Source organism: Pseudopipra pipra, chromosome 2 (assembly GCF_036250125.1).
Source record: "Pseudopipra pipra isolate bDixPip1 chromosome 2, bDixPip1.hap1, whole genome shotgun sequence".
Taxonomy (NCBI): Eukaryota; Metazoa; Chordata; class Aves; order Passeriformes; family Pipridae; genus Pseudopipra; species Pseudopipra pipra.
The window spans coordinates 76159403-76180491 of NC_087550.1; the positions used below are offsets into that span (position 1 = coordinate 76159403).

General features: G+C 35.7%; 1 long non-coding RNA gene across 1 annotated transcript in view; it reads left to right on the top strand.

The window, feature by feature from the left end:
- The first annotated feature begins 10746 nt into the window (after positions 1-10746).
- LOC135409878 (uncharacterized) overlaps positions 10747-21089 on the top strand; it is a 63041-nt gene continuing 52698 nt past the window's right edge. Inside the window, exons 1-2 of the long non-coding RNA XR_010428406.1 lie at positions 10747-11017; positions 12531-12622. This is a non-coding gene — a long non-coding RNA (uncharacterized LOC135409878). The remainder of the gene's footprint in view (positions 11018-12530; positions 12623-21089) is intronic.

Sequence of the window (21089 nt, forward strand, 5' to 3'; positions counted from 1 at the left end):
ATCTTGTCTAAAGATAAATCTGTGCTCAAAAGAGGTCTATCTCTAGTGTCTAAAACAAGATGGAAAAAATTTAGTGCCTAAAATGGTATGACACAGCCATACAGTGTATGTCTTTATACTCAAAATTTAGAAGAAGTGTTAGTGCCTGAAAGAAGGTCAGTTTGTAAGGGAGAGAAGAAAGGAATCAAACTGGCTAGCTCTTTAAAATTAAAAAAAAAATAAAATAAATTACAAAATTATGGTAATGAAAATTTACTTGCTTCTATTTTATCATAATTTTTCATTGTGTTCTTAATGGATTTCTAGTTTGGAAAATACTTCCTAAAATATTTTTAATGAACCAAGAAACAGACACATAAAATGAAGGAATGTCATTCAGATGATAACCAGGCACTACATGTATACAGGCAAGTTACTGAACCTGTTTTAGGCAATTGTCTAAGATCAGGGCCATGCAGCATAGACTGATAGCACATCTGCTATGGTTTATAGCTATACAGAGAAATATTTATCTACAACTAAATTCTGGTACCTCTGAAACAAGCACAGTGTGGAAGTAAGAGTTCTATGTGTCGTGGTTTGGGCCTTGTTTTCCCCAGAGGCTGAAAAGTGGTAGACCCCAAGGGGTGGAAACCCTTGGAAGTTTTGAAGTTCTGCCCAATGGGCGCTCCTGCAGAAATGTAAACATATCACAACCAGACTGGAAGAGAAGAGTTGTAGTTGGGTTGTTGTAGAAGAGGTGGCCATGTTGTGAGCCACGAGGAAGGGGCTCTGTGCCCCTTGGGGCCCCTGGGCCCTCCCAGCCCCGGCTGGGGGGCTGCAAGGACCTGGAACAGCATAAAGCTGGGCTGGGTGCCTGCAGTTAAGACGGGAGATGTTCTCTCCATGGGCGCAGAGCAGCAGCCGACGCTGACCAGAGAAATGGTGGCAGAGAGCCAGGAGATAAGAACCTGAACTGAAGGAGCAGCAGAAGCAACAGCAACATGCAGCACTACAGAGAAGACTCCTGGAAAGGGAGAGAGAGAGAACCAGCAGCTGAGAGACAGAGTTTGGGGTAAGACTGTACCAGATCCCCCAAAACTCCCTTGGAGACCCTCTTGGAGAAGAGGGACATGGACTCCTATTTTAGAGGAGCCTTGGAGTATGCAGCACGAGAGAGAGAGGAGCTGAGAAGCTCAGGGCGTCCCGGAGCTGGACCGGGATGGCCGGATGGAATGCGGGGGGGGAGTTGACCTTGGCTCCCCCCCCCTCGCACTCCTGCCTGGTGGCAGCCTGAGAGACAGGGCACAAAGGCCCTGCAAGCAAGGAGCTGAGTCTCCTGAAGATACCAGACCGTCACGAAGACTCCCCTGTGTCTTCGTGATATGACGTGGTGATACGACCTTGTCTGGGGTTATGAAGTCCATGGAAGACCCCTCGGTTGTGAGGCGATGGGGCCAAGAGAGAGAGACTTGGATACCTCCCTTGTGGGTGCTGGCAGAAAACCAGCCACAACTGCTGCATGCATGAGACAGAGCAGAAGAGCTTTGGTAAGACTGAATTGAAAGCTGCCTTCAATGTTCTAACTCAAGAGGAGTGAAGATCTACAAGGAAATCCCCTGAAGGCTCGGGCTCGGGGTTGAAATTTCCACAAAGTAAGAACAAAAATCCTGACTGCCACACTTAAATCTGCTGCCTCAGGAAAATGAAGGACACTAACCAGTGCCACAAAAAACTGAAATGAAGGAACTGTGGCCTGAGGAAGTGACAGAAAGACTTTTCTCTTTTCTTCTTGGACTTTTATTTGGAGGGGAGAGGAGACCTGATCCACTGTAAATACTATATGTCATGGTAGAGATAGTTGTGATCATGTGTATAATGTGATGTTATATTTATTTGTACAGTCATTGTAATATATTCCCTTTCCCCCACTTTGAGTCTGGTGTGTTTTGTCTGGAAAAACCCATCTCACATTAGGTTGAGATGTGGGAGGGGGATGGAGCTAGGGAATTGGATTTGGGGACTATCTCAAACCATGACACTATGTTAAAAGGAAAGTGCCAGAAAATACATTAATGGGTAAATTTATAGCTATTTTTTGCTTTAAATTGTCAAGGGTTTAAAAGAGCAGACATATATGAAACAAAAACAGTATGGTATTTCAAGTATATCCTGAAAATAGAAACATTGCATGCACTTGTATTTACAAGATAATACAACAATTCTGGTTGTCATGGTAGGTTTTCTGTACAAAAGGGTAGTAAAAGCCTTCTGTTAAGAAGGAATCTGGAAGTTCCAGAATCATGAGAATTGAATGCAATCCCTAGCATCTATTATTATGCAAGAATGGTTCAGAATGGTAGAGAGTATCTTCTTATGCAATATTGAAAAAAAATTACCAGTATCTTCACAACGTTTACTTTCTTGATGGACAGTTTACAGATAGGTGTACACAGAAGTTTTATGCAGCTGTCCATACATAAGCATCTGGTAATATCTGAGATGCTCTAGAGAAGATGACACAGCTGCATGGGTTTATCAGCTCTGACACAGGACCTGTATGAGAACCTGTCACCACCAGAGGACCATCTAGGCTAGGCAGGCTATCGTTGGGAATCTCACCTTTAACCATCACCTTGACATGGGCACCTGAATTGAGTCCAAGGTATTTAATGGTTAAGCCATTAAATAATACAATAACGAAAACCAAAATTTAATAGGGTGCAATTTATTTTCCTGAATATGAGTGTCTTGTACATTTTTAGGTATTGAGAGTTCTCCCACCTAGCTTTTGTCTCTAGGGAGCCATAGGCCTCCTACAGATCTCTACTCAGATCTTAGCAGATATCTAAGCAGCCTCCTCAGATCTCCCAAGTCAGTAGGCACCTATGCCTGAACAACTGAATACAATCCCTAAAAGCCTACAGTCGTAGTACAATTTGATAGCAAATCAGCTCTGATGGATCTTACTTTTTACTGTTTTTTCAAGTGGTGAACTACTTATCTGGGTTTATGAGCTTTCTTTTCTGAACAGAGACACCTCTCCACACAAGTATCCCAAGAACATAAGATACATAAGTATCCCAAGCACTACAAAAGTGTTAAACCTTTCTGTGGTTAAAGAAAAAAAAATATTTATATCAAAGACAACAAAAGTTAGAAAACTGGAAAAAAAGCACCAAAATTATCTAGAGAACTTTTCTATTTCATTATCCAAAGGATTTCTCATCAGTATGCTGATAAGAAAAAGGCAGTGAGATGTGTGTTTCCCATATCAAATAGTGCTTGTTATTCTGTTCTTGAAGCTGCCCCAGCAGCCAATGACCTGTGTGAGAACCTGTGCTGACAAGCTCCACAGGTATCCAAGCTTAATGTAACTCCAGAGTGCTTTTAATAGATAAGCATAGTCTATCTGTTCTGGCAAAGAAAAATAGGGCAGGCAATCAGACAGCCATCTTCCATAACCTGAGTGGAATACTTAACATAAGTCAAGGGTAAAGAAAACAATCTTCCCAGAACAATGCCTTAAAATACTATTGAAAAAAGAATATCTGTGTTTATACACATATGTATGTGTATATATATATATGTATATATATGTATGTATGCACATATTTATAAGAATACAAAATGAGAGATTACTCCTTTGTTTGCTTAAATAAATTATTTGACAAAACAGAAGCCCTTTCTACATAATAGTCTAGATATTCCATCTAGTTAAATGGCTGGAAGATGTCATATAACACCAGAATAACATAATGACAAAAAAAGTTGACCCATGAGAAAATGTTTTCCTTAGTCATTCTAGTTGTGTAGAAATGAAAATTCTAATGCTACTGCATAAGCTGGCACACAGAAAAAAACTCATAAGGCTTTTATTTTTTTAACACATTTTCCTTTTTATTGAGTTTTATTCCCTTTTTATTGCCAATAAAATCTACAGTAAGATGATTTTGGTGTAATACTGTGTATTGCAAATTCCCTCCTACTGAATCATTTTTTCTTTCTGTTGATTTATACACAGATACATCTGAGAACAGAGTACAACAGCTTTTTTTCCTTAGTTTGTTAGATGACATTGTTGTTATTATTATTATTATTACATTTTTTTAACCTTAAATTCTAGAGTTACTTATTCATCTTTAAAATCTGGCATGTTAGTTTCGAGCAAGCTTCCACAGGGAATAAAGTCTGCCATCATGAATTTAAAGGACCAGAAAATAGCTTATAAGCTTTTTGTTTAGAACAGCTTTAACCACATTTGAAGTATAGGACATCCTGCAAATTAGAGAAAATATCTCCTTTGACCAGTGGAGTTGGAGTATCAATAAGCTGATGAAAAGACAGAGGGAGATGAGGAGCCATTTAGATGTTCCCATTCTCTCCAAATTTTCATCTCACGTGACATGATCCATATCTTAGTAACATCAGTGTGAATGTAAGATGAATAATTCTGTGGAAGGGGATATTGGCACCTAGTCAAGCTTTTGAAGTGTTACTGAAGGAAAATGGTGTAGGGAGGAAAAAAATTAATTATAGACAGAGGAAACAAGGCGTCCAGGAAAGAAGAATTAAATCAGAGTCCGACTAAAATAGATCTTATGATATAGGGGAAGACTGCCCAAACATCCATAATTTCTGATCGCAAATGTCTAAAAATAGTGAGATTTGAAAGCTAGCAAAAGGCTCTTATTCTACTTTGTGAGACAGGGCCTACTTAGGTCTTCAGAGCTGTAAAGATCAGACACTAGACATGCTTTTCAATGAAATCTGAAATTATTTACATAATCATCACTTTGAAGAGCTAGATACTTATGTAAAACATTAGCTATTGAGATTTATGACAACAGCATGAGAACTGACAACATTGTCTGTGCAAGTTTGTTAAAAACAATGAAAAAAAGGAAAATTATATGTGTGAGTTGCTAGTGTCCCTTTGCTGCTGTAATATGAAAATCAAGTTCTATAGAATAATGTTCCTTAAACTCACTGTCATGCTTATTTACTACCATTTAGGGAGCTATAACAGTAAGATAAAGTTTGCTAACATGATCAGAGATAAAAGAAAAAAAAGTTGGGAATAGCTGTTTGCTAAAAATTTTATTTTTTCTTTTAATTTAAATATTACTTTTCTCTCTGGCATTAGTCTCCTTTTTAGTGCTACCATCAGTGAAACGTATTCTGAGATAATAAAACAAAGATAGGTTAAACATTGATATGTCAAAGTGAGTCTGAAGCATGCACTTTTGAAAAAAAAAAGTGTTTAACGTAATTCTCTTTAGTCATCTCATTAAAGCAGTGATAAAATTCACAGTCTGCTGAAATCAGATAGTTTTCCCATTCTTTCCATGGTGTCAGCATTTCATTTAGAGATTCAACACTGTATTTCAGACAGAGAGTATTGGCTCAACTTTTCCCTTTACTCTGTGTCCCATCTCCTAGAGACTGCTATTCTTTTAACAGGAGGGGAAAATGATAATGAATTCAGTGGTCATTAATTGAGATTATCCTTGTATGCATTCAGGTTTTGAAATATAGGGGCTTAAGACCTTTATATATTTCCAAAGACATTCTAACACAACACGAATTCCACACCAGATGAGACAGAAAAATTGGAACAGTGAAAATAGCTTGCAACAAAAATCAGATGCATTGTAATGCACAAATAAAAATTACCAAAAATAAAACATTACAATAATTATTTTTTTTAAACCAGAAAATACTTTTTCTGTTTTTCTTTACCAGTTTCACTTCCTATTTCTTTTTAGTGTCAAAAAGTAAAGAAAAAGTAGAAATAGAGAAGGAGGAGAAGAGTAGGAATCTAGGAGGAAAAAGACAAAAGGGAAAAAAAAAAGAAGATGAAAATATTAAAAATAAATTGATAAGTAAGAAATAATTCAAACTTTGAAACTAGTAACTTTTTAAAAGGAAAAATAAAACCTCAAACCACAAGTGAATTTTCTTACTTGTCTGAAGCAATAACACTGACTAGACACTCAGACACCACTCTGCCAAAACATGCTGATACACAATACACTAAAATCCAATGGTAAAAATATTCTCATCTTGGTTTTCTTTGTCATGTGTTTCAAGCATAGAGACCCTAAAATATAATCATTTTTCTCCGATGAGACTTTCAAGAAGCTGTCGTGTCTTCTTATTCACTTATCAGTGGAAGCAAGGTCTAGTAGCAAATCCCGTGCTGGTTTTGTGCTGTTTTACATTAGAGCATTTAAAATGGGATGTATATATTCTCTGGATAAATATCCCGAGAAGTTTCTATCAGTAAAAACCCTGAAACATTTTGAGAGCTCATTTGCTTATGAGCACAGCGTCTGCACGAATGATGAAAGTTTATGTGGTTGCTTGTGAGGCGAGGGAGAAGTGCCATCAGTTTGCTCCATGAAAGGTTTATTCAGCCAGCTTATTTCCACTGCATGTGCTACCAGGCCCTCTATGTCCCTGCCTGGAGTATGGTTAGCTTTAAGCTGTCTCTTGTTACTTATTTTTGCCTACAGCAGTGTAATCTTAGGTCATTCAGCGGTCAAACTAATGTATATGTTCCTGAGATATGGCTGTAAGCCATATGGAAGAAACAATACTCTAGTTTCTGATTATGGAAAAGCACAGTATACTTTTTTCCTCTTTCAGCTTTAATGAGGGTGAGGAAGCTAGATTGGTAAGATCTACATTTTAGGCTTTTCCTTGGGGAAAGAAATGGAAAAGTGAGATTTTATGCATGAACAAAAGGATTCAATTAAAATTAACTGATGAATTTTTCCCCTGACTTACATGGCAGTCAAATACTAATTGTGATGTCAGTGTTTTTATAACATGTGATCTTAAGGATTTAAGATTCTTGATGTAAAAAAATGTGAATAGTTGTTAGCAAACCACATTAAAAAAGGAAAATGGTATGATTTTATAAGATTATTCTGTAGATTATACCTGATATGCAGAATTCTGAATAATTTTTTACTTTCATGTTAAGTTTTCCCATGGTTTCCTTTACTACTTTATTGGGTTTAATTGTCTTTTTGCTTAGCTCAAAACACCATGAGATTTACAACAGACAACATCTTTAATGACAGCATTGTTTTGTTTTGCTTGAATAAAATGTGGCATTTATGTTCTATCAAATGCCAAAGGCCAGAGGATAAAATGAGGTTTTGTTTGTTTGTTTACATTTGCTGAAGTCCATTCTGGGATGCAAAGTACAGAACACAGTGGTAGAGATTGCACTAACACTATATGGTGCATTATGAAAACCTTTTATCATATTGGGAAATAAAGGCAGGAGATTGTGTCACAGTTTATTGGACATAAAACAGTCAGCCACCTCACTATGATTGAAGGAATACAGTTTATAAGTGAAGTTCTCCCAGGTCTGTGTGCAATGATCTCTGCTGGAATGCCTTGAGCACTGGAAAGGAGAATTCACCCTGCAGGGAAGTCTGACACCCTTTTGTGTCTCTCCTGTGGACTAAGGAAAAATATTGCATCGTGAGCCAACTCCCTTTTCCTTTTACCTCCTTTTATAGAATATTCTTTTCTTTCAGCAGACAAGCAATAATACCTTGTGCTAAGACACTGCCATTTGAAATGCCTGCTGCACAACCAAACAGTGGGAGTGTATACTAATGTTTACTCATCCTCTGCTGCTCATATATATGTAAGGTCAATGATGAATGAGATTTGGGCATAGGTCTGTTTAAATTCTCTTTTTTAATGACAGCTTACTTAATTCTTGTTTGAAAGACAAGCCAAAATTCTGCCATTTCAGGACTTATCAAAGCATTCCATGAGGTTAACCTCCAGCACTGTTCCTCATAAAACTCTGATAAGCATATTTTAATAGTTCACAGTCAGCTAGAGTAAGACAGTCACAGAGAAAAGCACCGCACTGTTTCTCAAGGAATTAATGTTCCCTGTAAATCAATAGCATTTAAAATACCAGAGACATTGAGTATATGGAATTCACTAGTTGTGCTTTAAAAGGAGGTACAATCTCTTTTGAGAAAGGATTAGCCACAAAGTTTACTGGTATTTTTATTCGCACTACACCTGCTTTTATTGGTCAAGTGTAGTACACCACTGCATGCTAGCAAGTGTTTAAAGTGGGAACAACTCTATACATTTACATCTTGCTCAAAAAAATCTACTGTTCTTCTGATGCACTATTTTCTAAAAATTCTACTTTCCAGCTATCAGTATTTTGATAAAAAAAGATAGCTTACTTTCTTGAATCTTTTGAAAAACTGTGCTAGAGAATTTGACAAGTCATGGATATATTCTGTCTACTCCACATTTGATTCAAAGTCATGTTAAAACATCAAGTTCATCATCTGAATTTTAGTGCACTTTTGATGGAGAATGTACATGAAGACTGTGCTACCCTTTCTCTTTTTGCTAGATTTGAATTAACAATTGTCTGATTATTCCGAAGCTTTCCGAATAACTGGAATATCTTGCCCTTTTGTAGCAACAGTAGTTCATGGATTAGAAATTTTCCATCTTATTAATTTAAACAATCAATATGACAAGATTATCCTTTCTTTTTCAGTTATCCCAAGTTTTTTTATGAATGTAACATTCTTCTTCATCAGAAATAACTATCTGAGAGCTTTGCAAGCAACTCAACTGTAAAATTTCTCTTGACATAAATTTTGGATTCCAAAGACTGTATCAGCACAGTGAGTTGTATTAAAATTACAGAAGTAACTTTAGTTTCTAAAGACAAACTAAAAAGCTGTATTGAGAATAATAGGAACATACAGGAACTGTTAACCTGACAATATAGTATACAATAACCATGGGTAAGATTCTCACAAATTTTAGCATGAAAACAATGCTCGTTAAAGCATCCTTCTGATTTTAGAGATTTTGTGTCACATGAAAGTTAGGTATTTATTTTAATGCAAGGTAAGATTTGCATGATTATAGAACCTGGACCATTAAGGAGAGAGCAAGTAACAGCCTCTTGATATTTGGACTTAGTGCTGCTATTCCTGGAAGAGGGTTTGAATATGATCATATTCTTCATCCTACTTTTAGGTGTACAAACATGCTCATTTCAGAGTAAAAGTACTTGTGAAATATGACGCATAAAGGATAAGACCTTATACACCTCCCTGGGCACAACTGTTTTTTGTCATGAATCTGTAATATTTCCCATACTTTTGTAACATTATAGAAGAGCAGAGATAAAGGATTAACTATGTAAAGTATTGCCTTCCTCTAATAATTGGCTTTTATATTGAAGAGATACTGACTTTCCTTTTAATATTTCAGTATTAAGTCGTCTTTTTTTTCCTGTGATATGATAAGATCATTTCTCTTCACCATCTGTTTGACACAGTATTCTTGTGTTATACCCTGTATAGTGTTTGTGGTTTGCTGCTGCCCTATCAGTACAGGAGATTCAATTACAGAAATGCTGCTTGCATAGCTCTACTAAGAGTATATTAAGCATAGAATATCTGGCTCAATTTCATATTGTAACATTTTAAAAAGCTAAAAAAAAATTAAAATATTTTCCTTTTGCAGAAGCATCATCAATGATGCATAAAATAGGAACTTGGTGCATTAAAGAGGTTCATAAAATTAACAGGGTTTAAGATGGTTCATAAAGTTGGAACATAAATGTAAATGCAAGATGGTGCAAAACCCCAAGATTGTGGAAGTACATTACCTTTGATTTTAAAAACAAGTAATTCTTGTTTGTTGGAAAGAAACATCATCCATGCTTACACTGTGTAACAGAGTGCAGTACAAGAACAACTGAGCTAACTCAGACCTGATTGAATTTGTTAGGCTCAGGTAGACTTACCAGCGTGCACCTTAAATAGGCTGCACCAGCCTATTGCTGTATTCTAATGAACACACTGAATCATTATTACTTGGGCATTGCACCAGGCTGCTACCATGTTAATGAGTGTGTTGCATGTACAGCTCATATTAGAATGAAAACTGGCTCACAGAGCAACAGTTTGAGTTTGTATTTCCAGTCTGGGGTGTCTTTCTCTACTTTTTGCCAGTAAGACTATAAACAGATAGGTCCAAATTGAAATGTCTCGCAAAACCTTTGTACCAGGCTGCAGTACGAAATTACTGTAAGTTCAGAGGATATTGTCCTTAGGGAACTACTTGTCCCAAAAGGGCATAAATCCTAAGTTGTGACAGATGTTTTCAGCTACAAAAGTACTCAGAGTCCAAAGAAAGGGGATTTTTAAGGTACTTCCCTAGCAACTGTCATCCATGAAACAGACAAGTAGTAGAATTTAGTCTCTAAACTCAGTTCATCCAAGACAAGGCCAACCCTCTACTACAGCTGTGCTGCAGAGGCATTGCAAAGCAGAACACTCAAATAATGCAAGCATGTATTCACTATCTGGAGTTTCATTTGCTTATGTTTCACTTTATATATATATATATTTTATATATATATAAAATATATATATTTTATGTATTTATTTAAACAGTCAAACATATATAGAAAAAAATCCTAAAATGGAAAAGTAGGGAAATGGAACATCATTAATGTTGATGTAAAACAGTGTTTGTATAATAAACATAATGAAATTGAGTTAGTGAAATAGAGGAATTAATTGGTAGATTTAAAACAGAAGCAAAAGTAAAGCTTCCTGTTCTGGTTTCTGCCAACAATAAGTCCAGTGAAAGCAATTTTGAATTGAGATATTTTTCCAGTTTAAATTCAGTCATAAAGGAAAATCAATCGGTTATTCTTACAGAGCAAGAAAGATGACATTTGTCTCCCCATTCCTGGGCTGCAGTGTTGCTGTGTATACCACCTGCTGGTTAATAATGTGAGAGGAGTCATTCTTTCTGAAGAGAAACTGGCTTTTTGTTAAAATATCCAGCACTACTAATAGAAGTAGCTTCTCTCTGTGTTTGCAGTCTGCCTTCTGTTGTGTTTGCTACAAAATCGTTGCTCCGACAATTTGAGAGGCTTCCAGTGGGCATGTTATAATGTTCTGCTTTCTGCAAAGCCTGTCATCCTCCAAAGAAGAAAGTAGAGGTAATCACGTCCAATCTCTAACATGCATTCTCATATCTTTCCTAAAAGGAGAATTTTTTGTAGCAAAAGCACTTTGGTATTTTTCTTTGTGTTCATAAAGAGAGCTAGTAAAGCATTTTATTGAGGGCTCTGCTCCCACAACACATGGCCAGCAGTGTGAGGCTGTATAACACTTTGAGCCTCAGCACTGGCATGGATGTTGGAGGATGTCCTAATGCTCTACAGCTGCCTTCAGATGTGCTAGATATGCTTTCAGACTGGGGTACTGGGATGTGAATGCAGTTTAAAATCAGCTGGGACCTAAAATGAAAAAGGGATAAGGATCAAGCAAGGAAAAGGGTAAAACAGGGAGGCTGAGGTTGACACCAAACAGATTTGTCCTTTCACTCCTTCAAGGCCTCCAGGGTGCTGGATCTGCCCAGAGTTGTGACAAAATAGGTGAACTAAAAGTGGACTCTTTATCATAATCACCATTTCCCTCCCCTGAAACTTCTTCCTGAAAGAGAGGACATTCTGATGGATGGATCTTTGGTCTAATCTTACCGCAGCCATCACTGAATTGTCTTCTGAATGCAGATATGAGAATACAGGAGTTTCTACAGCAGTTCCACTGAGTTAATAGCCTTGCCCATCTAATCCATTAATTCATCTCTTAAAAGGGGCCCCTATGCAAAGTTTAGGTAAATGTAAAGGAGCAGAATGTACAGTGATGCTTGCCTGTATGAAACAGTCCCCAATTCTGATGAACTGAAGCAGTCCAGTGTTGTTTCTTAATATTTCATAGCTGATACTGTGCTTTTCCTCCATGAGCTTAATAATTTCTTACCATCTTGGAATGATGGGTGCAATGGTTTAATTATATATATATTTTTAAAAAGTCCACTTTCATGTCAAAAAAAATGCTGACCCCACTTCCTCTGCTGAATAAGGATTTCCAAGTTAATTTCTGATACTGGTGATTCCATTTCAAGTTCTTCTCCAGCTCTCACTTTCAATGAGTTCTAGTATATTTGATTTCTCCTTAAACAGAAATCATTGTGTACAAATCTTCAACAAAACTTGTTTACTTTCTCTGTATCTCTATTAGCTCTACTATACTCTTTTCACAAAAAGGAATCAGAAGTCCATATATTCAGGACTCATCGCATTATTATATAAGGATTATTTCAGACTTTTTTTCTGTTTATTGTTTAATAGATCTTAAAATTTCCTTTTTTAAAAAAATGAGCGTTAAATCAAAATATTCATATAACCATCTTTAGTAAAACATAGCTTTCAGCCCTCTGTGGAAGTAGCTATTTAGAATCAGTCACTGCATATAGTTCGGCTTGTTTTCCTATGTGTGCTAATTTGCACTAATCAACACTGAATTTCATTTGCCACTTTATTGCCTAGTCAGTCAATATTTTGACATACTTCTGCACATCTTTACACTATTTTTTTTACTTTTACTATCATGAATAATTTAAGCTTATCAGCAAATTTTATTCTCACTACTTACTTTCTCTTTCAGATAACTAATTGTTATGTTGAACAACACATACTAGGAGAAAGAAGAACCTAATTTAAATCCCTTCTATTGGGAAAAGGACTGCTTATTTTATGGTTTGTTCCCAAATTTTTTATCTGATGTGACTGATACATTTAGGATTTTTTCTTTTTGGTTTGGTTTTGTGTTTTGTTTCATTTTTTTTAATAGTCCTTCTAGGATACCCTGAAATTTCTCTTGAAAATTTAAACTGTATAGTGCTAATATTTGTTTATACGATTTTTTGTGTAAGATTTCCCTCTGGTAAAGCTTCGTTGATTTATTCCTCTTCAAACATAGCTTTTATTGTGATTTTTAGAATACCTTGTATTCCGGGATAATGTTCTTTTGCCCATGCAGTGTCCTGCTGTTACAGCAATATTTCAATACATCTGAACCTTCAGTTCTAAAGATAAAATGTTGGACAATAATAGTTAATAATTATATGACAGTCAAGGTTGTGATCCAATGTGTCTCAGCTACTGTTTTCTAAAATAATGCAGCAATCCTGTAAGTATAGGTGGTTTTTTTCAAAATTTTTTCATCAAAGTTGAAGGATGGTAAAGGTCATTTAAGGTAGATATCCACTGGTACAGCTGCTGAATACAAGATTGTTTGAAGCTGTGATTTGCTTACTGATAAAATAATTCCCAAACAACATTTAATAGGTGTAGTTAGTCATTCATCTAGGAGAGTATTAGTACTAGTTGTCTTATAGCCTGAAGTGGTGGAATGTATTCAATGTTCACAGTGAAGAGAAGGCTGCATTTGTGTAGACACGGTCAGTGCACTTCTCTTTTAAGTGAAAGGTAACTTTTACCTGATAAACTCATGCTTGTTTTGTAAGCACTAAAGTATTGGGAAAAATTCATTATCCCGATGAGGAGGGAACAAGTTAAGAGAATATTCTGTTCCCATATAAATAGCAAATAAAACAGAAAAGAAGACAGAGATATTAGGAAAAACAACCAAACACGCTTATGAATTGTAATAACAGTGAACTATGAAATAGGTGTCTGGGAATGTTTTATAACCTTCATTATCAGGCAAGTCTGTCAGGAATGATTTAAAGATATCTGAGCACAGCATGTGGAGAAAGGTTTGACTATATGATTACTTGCATTTACCACCAACTAATTTTTTTCTGATTCTAATATAACTTTTAGTCATCCTCGGTAAGCTCTATCTTTTTAAGTTAAAAGTAGAATTATAACCTTAAGATAAACAATTTAGTCACTTGTTAAGAGGGACCATGTGCATGTCACTACTGCTTCTTTTATCTGTAAGATAGCTGTAATTATGGCAGATCTTCTACTTGTTTTGAAGTTTAATTTTTTAGCATTTGTTTCAAACTGCATACACCAAGCTTTTAGAGACTCTTGTTCTGTTCATATATTAACAAACCAAACAAGCGTTTTGTCACACAGCTTGAAATTCATAGACTCATTTTAGTTTTGCATGTTTTGCAGTATTTGCTCATAATAATAGACTGTAGACTCCTGAACTGTTTCCACAGAAAAGGCAATACAAAATCTGGTTCAAGTAATTGTGGTGAGGGCTAAGTTGTCACTCAGATAAAACATTTACGGAAGACAAGGACTTGTCTGAATGAGAACTCCGAAAGTCTTTACTTTTTATTCATTTAATATTTCTCCCTCGCAGAGAGTGGAATTCTGCTCAGATACCTAAATTTATTTACCTAAACGGATATGCCACCTACCACTTGAGATGTTGTAGCGTTTCTAAGATATCCACACAAGGCTGACAAAATTTAGAGCCATAAGAATTCTGCACCCATTGGAAGGAGCGGCTGAAAAGCCAGGGAGGACATCTAAGGGCATCTCAAATCATTAGACATCTGTAGTTAGACATCAATTATCTCATGATAACTGAGACATGCCTTTTCAGACCTTTCAGGTCTTCTTTTTACCACAAAGTTGGTTAACAGTAGTCAAATAACACTTTCAACAGCTGATAGATCACTTGCTGATTTTTGCTTTTCTTGCTTCACAATCACTCTACTTATGCTAAAAGTTTTTGCCTTGTTGAAGGCGCTTTTGTATTTTACTTGTTCTTTATTTGCATCCAGATGCATTTTAACACAGAAAGTCTTAAGTATCCAGATATCCATAGTCATTTGCAAGGTGCAATTCACTTTCACAATGGGTCTGTAGTGATTTGCTTGTTAATTATAAGCAGACATAAACAAATACATATTCCTTGTAACTAGCCCATGAATTAAGAGTTTACAGGACTTCTCAATATGTCAGGGCACAAACAGTAATGCTCTTATGCCTCTGGATGAAATAGTTCATGGAATTATCTCTCACAGCTGCTTGTTACCAGCCTCACAGCTGAGATGCCATAACTGATCATGTTAATTTCCAGTCCATTTTTGTGCAAAGTGAAATAGATTAGTTTAATCTAACACTGGAGCTGTTTTAAACAGATTTACTTCTTTGCATTGAAATGGAGGAGGTTTTTCCAGTAAAACAGCTGTGACTCAAATCATTATTGTTACATGGAAAGGGGTAAAACTAAGAAAAGAGGAGACATTTGGGTAAACAGTACATTTCAAACTGAGATTTAGTCAAAAAGTAATGAAAGTTTTGCTTTAGAAAAAAAACCCTCTGTTTTCTTATATTGTTTGCCACACACTCTGTATTGTCTAAAACATTTTCTGTTTGATTAAATAAATTGTTCATTTTATTAAGCCAAAATTAGCTCTGATTTGTTCTCTAAAATGCTTCTAGCCCCATCATTTCCTTTACAACACTGACATTTGCAAAGTCACAGAATAATTACATACAAATTTTTTTCAGAGCTGTAGATAGCCTGAACAACTAGTCATCAATTGCCTTGCAAAGATGTAGCAGAGCAAATACATCCTCTGGGAAGAAGCCTATCACAATTGTTCTGTATTTCTCTTATTTTTCCTTTCCCTTTGGCTGGCTTGACTTCTGTTTCCTATGCTGAGGCTATATATTCTATTGCTTAACTTCCCCATCTAAGTTCAAGGAGGTTAAGGGAACTGATTTCCCTTCTTTCTTTCTTTCTTTCTTTCTTTCTTTCTTCCTGGCCTATTTCACAGGCTCGGTGATTTCCCTTTGGAAACTGAAATTCAAATATTTTCTGTGGAGGAAGCATTAAGTGCTGTCTATATTCTTCATTATCTTAAAGACTTCCTGTACCTGCATATATTTATATTCACAAACATGAACATACATAGCATGGCAGCAGAGATAGCACAATTGTGCACTGAGCATATCTGGATCTGTGTAACAGCTATGTAAAAACTACTTATTTATTGTGAAGTACTATGGATTCCAGAGCAAGCACCTCTCACACAACACAGGTGCTCTGCTGTCTGTTTTTCACACAACATAACCAACACCATTAAAAAATAGTCCTTACTAGCTCTAAGATGAAAAAATCAAGCAGCTTATACTGAAGGTAAAAAGGGTAGAGGGCATGTCAAGTGCAGAAAATACTTGGTTGTGCTTGCAGCTACAGCTGTATGCTTCATGGCCACAATTAATTAGGTTGGGAGAGCTGCTGCATTGCTCTCTGAGGGACATCAACAGTTATAAGAATGTACTACATCCAGTTACTCAAAGCCTAGCAGGCTATGTCCTGCTCTCAGATATATGTGTTTTGCCATCTGTACTAAGACAATGCAACATACCTGTGCATCAAACCATCAGCCAGTAGGAAACGCCACCTGCTTCACAATTTATGACACACCCTCTCTCCAAAAGAATTGACAACTGCAAACACAAACAATTCTCTCATGTAGTTTTACTTTCTCACAATACTGAAATATGGTGGAGGTGAGTTATTTAATCAGGAACTCCCAGAGCTCTGGGATAGTCAATGCACCTGATGAATTAGTATTTTTGAGAATCCACTGTGACTGATCGTGGAGAAAGCTAAACTGACAACAACGTCTTTGGGGATGCAAAGCTATGGGGTTTAGTCTATATATTAGTGGTCTGACAATATTTCTCAGAAGCTGGGAATTTTAAAAGAGCATTAGGTCCAACAGGCTGTGATCTGAATAAATATATCACGTGTATATGCTGAGGATCTTGATCACTTCTTTCTCTGAAATTTTATTTCTCAATTTCATTTTTATATGAACAAAAGAATTTTTTTCTGTTCACTAGAACTACCTAGCAAGGAAATAATAGCAGTAAAAGTGAGTGCATAAGGTTATCTAATCACTGATTTAATCATAATATGGATCAGCTAGGTGAAAAGGGGTTATTGGAAATACCTTACCTTTCCCCTTTGCTTTTTTACTTTTCTCAAGCCTTGAAGTAGAAAATAAAGATGTTAGACTGAGACCAAACATAAAAAAATGTTTAGAGTTTTGTTTTGTTGCATTTTTTAATGCAACTACTTTGAGCATTACCAGAGTTTGCCTCCTGATGACCCTTGGTAGATAGATTACAAAGACAACACTAATATATTAAAGTATAAGGGATATGAATACCTTCCTTTGAAGTCTACTTCAGTGACCTCAGGACTGGGCAAGTAAAAGGTTTTCCTGAACACAGCTATTTTTCTCCTCTAATCTAGTTTTTTTTTGACTTGTAGGTTGCATCCACTCTGTGCTAGCCTGAGAATAAAGAAAAACTGTCTCTAAAATCAAGCATCCACTTTTGATACACCTTTGAATAAAAGCACCCTAACCATTGTATTCTATTTCTCAGGCTGGTAAAAGATTCTGTGATGGAGCTTTGATCTTGAATTTTTACTTTCCCAATTTGTCTGTCTTCTTTCATTCTAAAATCAAATGCAGTTATCAGACAAGTCCAAGGCTTCCTTTCATCCTGGATATAGAAAAGAGCTCAATCTGCATCTAAAAGCATGCTCAAGCCATACAGTTTGTTCCCATTATAGAGACAGATACTGAATTATGCAACAAGTTCCCAGTGAGCAATTACATTTTAATCACTGTAAAGATTTTTTCTCCGAAGACACTTCTATAGATGATTTATTTCAAAAGATAAGAATTGTGCCCATATAGCTTAAATAGGAAAGTATTCAACTTCCCCAGACAAATTTCCTGGCAGGCAGATTGTTTGAGGAGACCAGCAACTAATAATTAAACCACCTTTTTTTTAAAATTTATTTTCCTTATTTTTTACAGTAAATCTTTGACACAGCATGACCTGTAGTAGATTAAGTATTAGTTTACAGGTCCATTTGGTCACTCATTGCTTGCTTTCTTGGATTAGAAACTCCATGAATTATTTTTACTTTTCATAAATGGATTGTGGTGTTTACAGTAGTTGCCTTCTGTGCAGCTAAATTGAATAACCATATAGTACTTCAAAGAATGGCTGAAAATAGAAGGATATTATAGAGAACTGTTTCAGGGCATTTAACATCAAAATGAAGGTTTTACTCAAGGGAAATAAATGTGATATTGTTCAGAATTGGTGATTTGCTTATCATGATGCATAAGACATAAATTGTGTAAGTTAAGACTTAAATTCAAAAGCACATTAAAGATGCTTATAAACTACATCCATCTATTTAGGTTCTGACTCTAGATAAATTTCATGCTGTGCTGCCACAGTCCTACAAGGAGCATTTGGTACATTTGACATGGAAAAGCATAAAAAGAGATGAGTGCATTAAAAAAGAGGTGAGAACCCTTCTTTTGTTGGTCTTTCTACTAAGAATTTGAGCATAGTTTATAACTGGTATTTGTGTTTCCCTCATGATCAGAAATCCCCACCTTCAGTTGCTTGTACAGTCAACTGAAGCTCAAAAGCTATTTTTGGTTTTGATTGAAAAAGAATTTTAGACCATTGCAAGAAACATGCCAAATGAAGCAGTCCTTTGCACAGAACATGGTTTTCTAGCAACTATAAGCAGGCTTGGCCAGTCTCTGGCATTTTCACCAGCACAAAGGAACAAGCTGCTATATGGCAAATGCCAGCCCCTTAGGGATTTACAGAAAAAAAAAACCCAGAAATTTCAGCTCAACTCAGGAAACCAATGTCTGGTGAGTGTTGTTCATGGAATTTAGGATTCGGCCAGGTTGCTGCAGCATGCACCACCTTGAGGCTCCAGAGAGATTTCCATGAAGTACTTCGCAATTACCATAGATTGTATCCTAGTTGCCTGAATCCACATGTACAGCTATTTAAACAAATAAATAAATAGACAGATGTTTAGCATGGAACAATGTTATACATTGCATAACTGTGCAGTTTTCATCACAAGAGAAGGATTCAGGACTTACATTTTACAACCTGCAACCAATTTTATTGAACTCTTTAAAATGTAAATGGATTAAGAAATTTTATAACCTGGACTGCAGGATGCCCTCTGATCTTCTCGAAAAGCTGAATATTTGTAGTAGTTTTGCACAGGGGAAAAAAGAAAGAAAATTTAATAAAAGCTTTGATTGTTGCAATGCCTAGCTGTAAATAAAGCACACACTAGCACATCGGGGGAAATCACTGAATCACTTAGCACAACTTGTTCCAATTCTTTTGTATCCTGGAAGAGGTAGTTAGAAAGTACAACATAACAGATATTATTTTAACATTTCTTTCCAAAATAGTCAATCTCAGCATACAATTTTCAAAAAATAGTATATTAATATTCAGTAATAATCTGAATGTAATTATTTACAGATTTACAGTAACTTCTGCAAAGTTACTGTAAAAGACAATATACTTTTAGCAATACATGTTGACTTTGGTACTTTGGAACCAATATGGTTGTCCAGCTGTTAGCTGAAGTCTTCACATTTTCTTGATCTTTAAAAACTTTCCATATCCTAAAGAAATAGCCAGGAGTAAATATAATTCTTTGAGTTATCTATGTTATCCACACTCAATGTTAATGTGTCAATAAAATTAAATACTTCTCTTCAAACCCCAGCTGCTGACGTAGTAATTTGAGAATCTTATATTTTATCTGTTTATTTTTCAAATACACTTAAAGTTCTCATGATTATGAAAAAAAAGTCTGATGTATAAAGCAAGTGTAATATAACAGCTCAAAAATGAGATGGAAGCCTACACATTTATTTATGTCACTTCTTGATTATTTAAAGACAATGTTATGATTTTTGTGCCACATTCCCTATTTTTGAATGCTTGAGGTTGTCAATATGGAGTTGCAATAAATCTGTGATGACATATTTTCCTGATGAGACTCATAACATTTGTTGTGCCAAATAAATATAAGCAAAGGAAACAAAGAAACATTAGGAGTTAGAAATGTGAACAAAGCAGAGGAATTGAAGCCAATACACTCAGATATTTAGCAGGGTTTGTTATGAACAGAGTTATTGAAATACTACTTTTTTTTTCCCATTTGCTCACACTTATTTATCCACTAATTTTTTAGCCACAAAATCTATCTTGTCTGGATTTTTTTCTTTCCTCTTCTACAGTCAACCTCTCCATCTCTTTTTTTGGAGCCTTTGTTTTTGACTCTTAGATGTAGCTCACGCTCCCATGACAATTTTCCTTCCTAGTTCTTGAGAGAAAAGCTATTCCTTCATTTAATGCAAATTTATCAGCATACTTAGTGTATTTAGTCTGTGTTAGCTCAAGACTTTGAAGACAGAAATTGGTATGTAAAGGCTTAGTGCACCACTTAATACAGTCAAGACTCCATTAAAATAATGTACCCACTGTATTAATAGAATAATTAAAAGGTGCTTGTGTCCCTGAAATAACAGAAGCGTGTTTTATTTTTCATCATCCTAATTAGAATATGTTATATTATTGTAGGTGGACTATTTTATTTCACTGAAATGAGAGGAAACCTCGAGAGTGAAGCCAACAAAAAGCTTGGTATTAGCATAAAACTCTGATAGAGGATTGCATTGCTAATGGTATAGGTAAATCAGCTTCTCATTATGCTTTCATAATATGAGACTTTTAAAGGGTAAAGGGTAAAATACTTTCTGCTTTATGATTAATGGAAATTTTGCTGTTGGATATATAGGAGTAGGAATTCATCCCAAAGGTTTTGTTGTGGGAAATTAAGTGATTTATTTATGAAATATGTTTTCATTACGAGTGTACCTCAGATTAGTAAATATGAGGGCTGCAATCAGGACAACCCTACCAGGTACAACAATGCTGTTACTTTATGATATGAAGAGTGTAAAAATGCTACTTCAGGAGCTACAAATTTTGATCGACTTCTTTAGTTTGTATTGTTTTTTTCCATAGATGCTCTCCTGTAACCTAAGGAAAAGGATATTTAAATAGGCTTCCTTCTAAAACTAAAAGTTGAATAATTATTATTTTCACCTTATATTATTTATTCTTTTTGTCCTGTCAGCTTGTGAAACTACAGTTACCTACCAGAAAACTCACCCTTGCCTTTTGTCCCAAGTTCTTCTGTATTTATGACACTCCTGGCTAGGAAGCCTTTTAAAATTTTATACAACAGGCAACATATATAACAGTACAACTTTGTTGTTGTTATACAACAACTTTGTTGGTTTTATACAACAAAGGCAACTAGGAAATCTCTGTCTCTTTCCCTACTTTTATTGTG